This window comes from Stenella coeruleoalba (genome assembly GCF_951394435.1).
Source record: "Stenella coeruleoalba genome assembly, contig: scaffold_37, whole genome shotgun sequence".
In the NCBI taxonomy this organism is placed as follows: Eukaryota; Metazoa; Chordata; class Mammalia; order Artiodactyla; family Delphinidae; genus Stenella; species Stenella coeruleoalba.
In genome coordinates, this window is record NW_027645927.1 from 317,622 (window position 1) to 327,107 (window position 9,486).

A 9,486-nucleotide genomic window follows, 5' to 3' on the forward strand; every position below is an offset into this window, starting at 1 on the left:
ACATACATGTATTTATATGAATAAATTATTTCCATGCTTATATCTGTAAATACAAAAAAGAGGAATAAAATCTACCTTGAACCAAAAACGAAAAAGAGAAAAAAAACACAGAACCCACCAGTTACACAGAGGAAAACCGTATCAGGGCACTTGCTCCAGTTGTAAACAATTCTGAAGTTGGTCAGTGGTGGGGAATCGTCTCCCATTCAGCCAGCAGCCCCCACGCAACAAGCGTCCTCATTGCAAAGCTGGGGCACCGTGCCGAGGCATCTGTGAGTAAACGTGAGCTGAGCCCCAGGCCAGTTGCTGCTGAACTATTCCCACCCGTCCCAGGTAAAACACCTGAATATATACAAGGACTTGAAAGCCTAGAGGAAGGGCCATAGAGCCACACGAGTGACAGCATGCCGGCCGACTTGGTGCCTGCAGGCCAGCCAGGATGGTCCTGGCCCTGGGTGCTCTTCTGGAAGATTTCCATTTCCCTGCCTGAGATACCCGTCCTGTCCCTGCCCCCATTGCTTTTTTCCTTCCTCACCTCTGCCCAGGGAGAAATTCCAGCAGCAGGTATGGGTGACACATCCTCTTCTTTAGCAGGTGGCAGCCTGGCAACTGCTGCAGAAAGTCCAGCAGAGCCCCACTCACACTGGGCCACCCACAAAGCCGTGGCCTCTCACCCCCTCCCACCAGCCCAGCCCCGAGACTGCTGACAGGGCAGAGAAAATGGCGTCAGGCACGGCTGCAGGGGCTCTTGCTGCCTGGAGTGGTATTTATATTGATCTCAACCCAGGCACACCTGGGGAGGGCTGGCCGGCACGGTAAGGCTGCCCAGGTCAGCCAATCATCACCCCTCAGGGGCTCACAGTTGCAGAAAATGGAACTTGCTGAACCGGCCAGGTCCAAGGAACAGGTGTGGGCTCCTGAGAGTCAGGATAGACAAGGGGCTGCAGCTTTGGCTTGTTTTCTAATCATTTTATCTGGCCCATGAGTGGGAGACAACTTCAAGAAAACCCTCTCCTAATGAGAGGAACCCAGGAGTCAGGGAGAGGAGGGGTGGGTGGTGGTTGGAGACAGAGGCCTGGTGCCCCGGGTGCAGTGGAAGTCTCTGGAAGACCAGGTGGAGGGAGGCCTCACGGAGTGATGCCCAGGGTCACAGACCTGTCGCAGCTGCTGTTTGTTAGTTCAAGTCCTGCTCTGAGGTGCTCTGTGTCAGCTCTGAGCGACAGGTGAGCTGGGGGTGCTCTGCAATGAGGGCTATGTGCACGGTTCCTGTGTGCCCAGCCCTGCCACGGTACCTGCAAGGGTAGCTCTGTATCCTGGGAGGGGCCTGACCACGAGAGCCCCGTGGGCTGGGGTGGGGGTGGGGTACCTGCCCAGGTGAGCTCCATATTCTGGGATTGGTCTGACCACGAGAGCCCCATGGGCTGCTGGGGACCTGGTAAAGGATGTCAGGACAGTCAGTGAAGCCACCGAGGATATACCTCCAGTTGCTCCTAATTCCTACACCCTGCTGGTCATTCTACCAACCACCAACCACCAGGACATGGTATTCTGTATTAGTCTTCAATGATGCCTTCTTTTGTATTCCATTAGTCCCAGAGTCACAAGAAATTTTGGCTTGTGAGTGGCAGGACTCCACATACAACTAAAACAATACTTCCGGGCCGTCTGGCCCCAAGGGTGCAAAAATTCCCACACCATCTTTGGGGAAAGCTTAGCTAAAGACCTAAAAGTTCTACCTCTGGAAAAGGAAACCCTCCTTCAATATGCAGACGACATTCTGATCACCAGCCCTACTAAGGAGGCCTCTGAACTACCAAGCCAATAAAGGATAGAAGTTGTCCAAGAAAAAGCTCAAATATCACAGACTGCGGTGACCTGCCTGGGCTTCATTCTCACAGAAGGTCAGAGAAGCCCATCCCAGGAAAGGGAAGAAACCATTTTCAGCCTTACCCCTTTCTAAAACTAGAAGACAGCTTAGGGGTTCCTGGGGAGGCCAGGGTTTGCTGCTTCTGGATCCCTAACTACAGTCTACTAGCTGGGCCTCTATATGAAACACTGAAAGGAAAAGATGATGATCCTTTTGAATAGAATCCAGAAGTGGCCTTTCAAGAATGGAAAGAGCAGTCAATTCAGACCCTTGCCCTGGAACTCCCTAATTTAGCTAAACCCTTTGACCTTTACATTCCCGGTGAAAGGTGAATCGCCATTGGAGAATTAGTGCAAAAACTGGGACCGCTTGAAATGGAACAATGCAAGAATGCCATCCAGGTAGGATAAACTACGGTCACTAAGGGGCTTGGCCCACTGCCACATCTGGCCAAGATACTGGCGGTATCTAAAAACCTGGAAATCAGCAGCCCAAAAGGCCACCTCCCTCCTAAGGGAAAAGGACCCCACGTGGTGATCCTAACCACCAACCATGCCCTGAAGTTGCAGGGTTCGCTCCGTGGGCACACCGACCTCGAGTGAGGAGGCCCTCCAACTCCAACATCCAGAGAGATAACCGGGGGCAACAGGGCACCATGACGACTCGTGTGAACATCACTTGACCTGGAGTTTCTCTCATAAAACAACAAGAGTGTGTCCCAAAAGAGTAGACTACTGCTTGCAGGACTTACTGCACCCAGAGGGGAGCTAATAATCTTGGCGGGGGAACAGTATACCACACTGTCACCATAGAAAAGCCTACAGACACCGTGATGATGGTGGCCAATAAGACCGGCTGGACTCCTGTTTACTTCAAAAGGCTGTTGACTCAGTAGCCATCATGGTCCTTGGTCACCACTGACCCTGGACTGTCTGGGAGTTGAGCGGGCAGGGCTCTGACACCTGGTGCTGTTTGTACGTTAATTCAGGGGCCTAATTGAAGAAAGCGCAGACTACTGGTCAGAGCATCTAGGCTGGCAGAGACGGTCAGCCTAAGGTGGCCGAACAAATGTGGGGCGGGGTGAAACCGGCCCCCACAGCGTCTCTGCACATCTCTTTCCTGGACCCTTAAAGGTCATTAGAATCTATAACACTTCCAATGCTGGTGCTCAGGTGGACGAGCAGGGAGGCAGGGGTCCTGGGGACAATCAACGTCACCGGGAGGCTGCTGGGGAGAAGCTCTGACCCTCGCCCCAGGGTATGAGGGCTCCCAACTCAGCACTCAGCAGTTACAGAAGAAGGGTCTGCACCCTCAGCACTCCAAGAATGAGGAACGGGACAAAAGGCAGAGGAGGGGTTTGTCCCCAGCAAAGTCCATTAAAAATCCCTGGGAGATAAAAATAGAATCTGGGCAATAAAGTCAAGTCTAACCTTTTTTATCCTTTGTGCTTTGTCTAATTTCACGTGCTCCTAGGGTCCCGCATGCAGAGGTTCCACACCCGGCACTTCAGACCAGATTTCCTAGTGCAGAATGGCTGGGTCGACACCTCAGCTCCTGGGGCCCAGTGCAGACTCCACGATATAGAGCCTGAGCTACAGCCAACCCGGCCCTCGAGAGCTCCGCCGCCTCCCTCCCTCCCACTGACTCTGACAGGATCTCTACACAGCAGCCCAGCCCACAGCCCACGGGGTAGTGCATGCTCTCACCTCTCCATTCTCTGATCAAAATATAAAGTTTCCTTTGCTTGTGAACCAAACTCAGTCTCGATCTGTTGGCCCCAATGACACTGGGCAGGGGGACACTTGTTGGGGTCCACTCTGGAGGATCAGTAACAGAAATTGAGACTATTGTAACCTCAATGAACAGATGTGTGAGCCAAACTGTAGTTAACATAGAACAGTGTATAAGGCTCGGGTAAAATAAGATGTTTTTAACACTTCCATTTGATATTTCCATCACTTTTTATAAGCAAGTTCAGTGAAAAGGTTTGTCTTATTTGTCAGGTCAATATTAGAGAAACGAAGTGATTTCTTTCCAAGGATGTACAGCTAATAATCTTGGTTAAACCTTCAATCTTGTTTTAAATGCTTTTCCATTGAAAATGATACCTCTCTTTCAGCTCCCCCATTTCTGAGAAGTATAAAATCTTATAATTTATTATTACCAAAGGGGAAAGGTGGGAGGAGGGATAAATTAACAGTTTGGAATGAACACATACACACTGCTATGTATAAAATAGATCATCAACAAGGAACTACTGTATAGCACAGGGAACTACACTCAACATTTTGCAATAACCTATAAGGGGAAATAATCTGAAAAAGAATAGATATTTTTATTGACATCATCGATCAATGACAGTTAAAGTGTAGCCTAAGGGAAGCTGGTGGTGAGTGCTTCTGACCCTGAAGACTTCAATCATCTAAAGTTTGGACTCTGCCTACTTCCCAAGGCCCTTAATGAACATATGTGTAGCCGTAGCTTAAAAACTTCCCCAGTTTGGGTTTCGGGGAGACACTGATTTTGAAAAAGCCCTGGTGTTCTCCTTACATGAATGGGACTCTTCCTACTGCTAAAACATGTCTGTCACACCCAGAGGATGGTATACCGTCTGATCGGGAAGAGTTTGGAAAAGGCATCTCATCTCCTCATCTCCTGGTGCTCGGGTTCACCCCTCCAGCGTCTTTACTAACAGTCTCCCCACTTGGAGATGTCAGCACTGTCAACATCCTGTTGCGTACAGTTTGGAATTTGTCCAGAGGATGAAGCGGAAGGATGAGGAACAATGAGAGACAAGTCCTAGGTGTTCAGACAGGCACATGTCACTCTAATTTCCAATCAGGAAGACGAATTGACCAAAGGCTAGGGTTGCCCATGGAAACAGTATAGGGCTTGAGGAAATCCCGCTGCTTTGTGGCCAGTTCCCATAAACACGAGTTGAACAATGGAACTCAGGGGCAGTAAAATTCACAAAACTGCAGAGTTGAAAATATCCATCACTGAAAAATGTCTTGAGGAAAGTCAGAGAAAAGGACTTGTAAGCAAGGGAGAATGGCAGGAAAGGGATTTGAGGAGGTAGAAAGGACTCGCCATTAAGCACAAGAAAAGGAGCTGAACATTGCCAACATTGCCAACATTGCAGTTGGCCAAAAAGGGTGTATGCGTTCTTTTCTGTATATATTCAAGAAAAGGGCATACACTTTTTTAGCCAACCAAACAGGTGGGCACTGGAAGTCAATACTACAAAAGATATCACTTCGCATCAGTCAGAAGAGCCATCCTCATAAAGCGTAAACAACAGAAATGCAGGACAGGGCAACGAGAAGAGGGAGCCCTGTGAGACTTATAGTGGAAATGTATATTGCCAACGGCCATTCTGGAGAAGTGTATTGTGTTTACTAAAGCATCTAAAAAATGAGCTACAGAGCATAGGGCACTTGCACTCATGGGCGTATATCTTGGGAAAAACAAAAATCGAGAGGACACAGGCACCCCAATGTTTACCCCCTCTCTGTTTAAAAGATCCTCGACTAGGATATAACTTAAATGTCTCTGGAGGGAAAAAATGGATAGAGATGTGGTACTTAGGTAGAGTGGAATATTATTCAGCCTGGAAATCAATGAAATATGGCCAGTTGTAACAACTCCGGAGGAGTTACGTATGATCATTCTAAGTGACAGAATTCAAAAAGAAAAAGACACATATCATAAGATATCACTTAAAGGTGGAATCCAAAATGGCTACACATGAAATAAATTACAAAACAAAAACATAGTCAAATATGTAGAAAACACGCATAAGGCTGCTAAACGGGAAAGGTGGGGAGGGGTGAGGCATCATCCAGGAGGTTGAAATTAGCAAAGATACCATTCCAAATACCAAACTGATAATCAACAAGGCCTACACGGTAGCTAAAAGAACTGCACTCAGCACACTCAAGTCACCGGAAAAGAATATATACGACTGGTAAGAATCTGAAAAAGAATTTATTGATGTCTCTCTGTACGCGAATCAAGTGGATGTACAGCAGCAAGAAACAGAGCTTTGAAAATCAGCTGTAACCAATATAGTAATAAATTGAAAAAAATAAACGACAGAGAGACAGAGAAAACCTCTTACAACTTTTCCTCAGGGACGGTGATGCAACATGGATTGAACACATCTAGACCCACAGCAGGATGAGACATAAGGCTGGAAACTGTTTGCGCTAAGAGAAATGTGAGGTTGGGTGAGGAAATGCACACCCTTTAAAGTAATACTACCTGGTACCCATTCAATGGGTCCCAAATCTGCAGGTTCAAGGGATCTTCCTACAGCTAAAACATGCATGGAAAACCCAGAGGACTGTACACCATGTGATCGGGAGATGTGTCTAATATGCACCTCATTTATCCTCTCCTGGTGCTCCTGTTCACCATTCCAGCCACGCTACTTAGAATCTCCCCACTTGGAGAATCAGCACATTTAAACTTCTGTTTCACACATTTTGCAAATTGTGAGGAGGATGAACGGGAAGAGGGGGAACCAATGAGAGAAGAGTTGTAGGGGTTTGGACGGGCACATATCACTCTAATTTCCCATTAAGAGTAAGAATTAAAGAAAGGCTCAGCCTGCCTCGCCGGAGCCAAAATAGGGCCTGAAGCAATCCTGCGGGTTTGAGGCCAGCTCACAAAAGAGCAACTTAAAAAATGGAGCTCAGGGTCACTGCAATTCACAAACCTGCAGAGTTATAAATGAAAACTAACGTCCAAAAATATGTTGAGGTAAGGCAAAGAAGAGGATCTGAATGCAAGACAGAATTGCAAGAAACAGATTTCAAGAGATAGATTGGACTCGTCTTTAACGCACATGAAAAGCGGCAGAATTTCGACAATGATGCAGTTGGCCCAAAAGGGCGTATGCGTTTTTTCCTGATTATATCCAGGAAAAAACGCATACGCACTTTATGGGCAACGAAGCAAGCAAGCAATGCAAATGTGCACAACAAAGAAGTCTCACTTCCCACCGGTCAAAAGGGCCATCCTAAAAAATTGTAAAAACCAGAAATGCAGGACAGGCCATGGAGAACAGGGAGCCTTTATACGTTGATGGGCAGTGTGTGAACTGCCGAGAGCCACTCTGGAGAAGTGTATGGTGGTTCCTAAATCATCTAAAAAACAGAGCTACAGAGCATAGGACACTTCCAATCATTGGGAGTATATCTAGGGAAGTCTAAAAATCAACAAGACACAAGCACACCACAGTTTAGGGCTACTCTGTTTACAAGAACCTCAACTTCAGTACACCTTAAATATCCCAGGAAAGAGAACAATGGATAAAAAAGATGTGGTACTTATGTACAATGGAATATCTCTTCACCATGAAATCAATGTAATAAGGCTAGTAGAAGGATAAAGAGTGGATTTAGGTCCGATAATACTACTTGAAATAAGTCAAACAGAAAAAGAAACATATCATAAGATATCACTTATAGAGGGAGGGTAAATATGGCTGCACAAGAAATGAATTACAGAACAGAACAGTGTCTCACATTTAGAAAACACACTTATGTCAGCTTAAGGGGAAAGGAGAGGTGGGGTGATGCATAAAACCAGAGTTTGAAATTAGCACAGATACCGTTCAATAAACCAAATAGGTATTAGACAAGATCTACACCTTGCTCAATGAACAGGCCTCAACACACCCTATACACCGCAGAGAAATATATCTGAGGAATAAGAATCTTAAAACCCATGTATTGATATATCTCCATAAGGGAATCAAGTGTGTGCAGAGCGGCACAAACACAGCAGTGAAAAGGAGCTAAACCCCATTATAGAAATAAATTTTAAAAACAAAACGCTGAAACAATGAAAGAGAGAAAAATTCTTACAAAATTCGCTCAGGGGCTGTGATGCAACCTGGATTGACCACATATAAACCCACAGCTGGATAAGACATAAGGCTGGACACTTGGGGCTGACAGGATTGGTGAGCTTTGGTGAGCAACTGCCGAAAGTTTAATGCAATACTTCATGCTACTCAGTCCAAGGGTCCTAACACTCCAGGTTGAAGGGAATCTTCCTACAGCTAAACCATGCTTGGGAAACCCAGCGACTGGTATACCATATGATCGGGAAAGGTTTCTAAAACGCACCTCATTTTTCCTCTCCTGGGGCTCCGGATCGACATTCCAGCCGCTTTACTAACAACTCCCCACATGGAGTCAATGCCTTTAAGTTCTGGTATCGCACAGTCTGCAGTTAGTGCAGAGGATGAATGGGAATAGGGGGAACCAGTGAGAAACTAGCTGTAGCGGTTTCAATGGGCACATGTCACTCTAATATCACATCAGTAAGAAGAATTAACCAAAGGCACAGCAAGGTGCCCCAGAAGAAAAATAGGGCTTCAAGGAATCCTGTGGTTATGGGGCAAGACCACAAAAATAAGAGCTAAAAAATGGAGCTAAGGGCCACTGCAATTCAAAAACCTGCAGAGTTATAAAGGCCAACTATTTTTAAAAAATATATTGAGGTAAGGCTATGAAGAGGCATTGAAAGCAAGGCAGAATTGCAGGAAACCGATTTCAGGAGGTAGACTGGAATTGCATTGAAAGCATATGAAGAGAGTCAGAAACTCGACAATGATGCACTTGGCCAAAAAGGGCGTATGCGTTTTTTCCTGAATATATTCAGGAAAAAACGCATACGCCCTTTTTGGCCAACCAAGCAAGCTTGCAAAGGAAATCTGCACTACAATGAAGTCTCACTTCCCCCCGGTCAAAAGGGCCATCTGAAAAAAGTGTAAAATCCACAAAGGCACGACAGGCCATGGAGAACTGGGAGCCTTCTTATGCTGATGGGCGGGATGTAAATTGCCAACAGCCATTCTGGAGAAGTGTATGGTGTTTCCTGAAACATCTAAAAAACAAAGCAACAGAACCTAGGGCACTTCCACTTATGGTCCTATAGCTTAGGGAAATTAAAATCAAAAAGACACAGCCACCCCAAAGTTTGGAACGGCTCTGTTTACAAGAACCTCGTTTACGGTACAAGTTCAATATCACAGAAAGTGAAAAATGGATAAAGAACTTGTGGTACTTACGTACAATGCAATATCACTAAGCAATGAAATCTATGTCATCAGGCCCGTAGCAGCATAATGAGTGGATTCAGGTATGATGATTCGAACTGAAATAAGTCACACAGAAAAGAAACATCATAAGGTATCACTAATACACAGAATGTGAACTTGGCTACACATGAACTGAATTACAAAACAGAACAGTGTCTCAAGTTTAGAAAACCAACTTACGCTTGCTTAAGGGGGAAGGTGAGTTGGGGTGCTGCATAAAACCAGAGATTGAAATGAGCACAGATAAAGTTCCTTAAGTCAAATATGGAATAGACAAGAGCTACTCCTTGCTCAACGAAATGGACTCAACACCGCATATTAAACGCCTAAGAATGTACCTGACTAGTAAGTATCTTAAAACCTATGGATTGCTATGTCTCCGAAAGAGAATCAAGCATGTGTACAGGGGCATAAACGCAGCAGTGATAGGATTGGAGAGGTTCGGTGAGCAAATGAAGACCCTTAGAAGTCATATTGCATGGTACCCATTCCACGGGTCTCAACT

General features: G+C 45.9%; 1 long non-coding RNA gene across 1 annotated transcript; it reads right to left on the reverse strand.

The window, feature by feature from the left end:
- Positions 1-201: 201 nt before the first annotated feature.
- On the reverse strand, positions 202-9,037 carry LOC307181461. Its single transcript, XR_013826828.1, has 3 exons — positions 8,952-9,037; positions 3,574-3,684; positions 202-270 (listed from the first exon to the last, which is right to left on the reverse strand). It is a non-coding gene; the product is annotated as an uncharacterized lncRNA (long non-coding RNA).
- Positions 9,038-9,486: the final 449 nt, after the last annotated feature.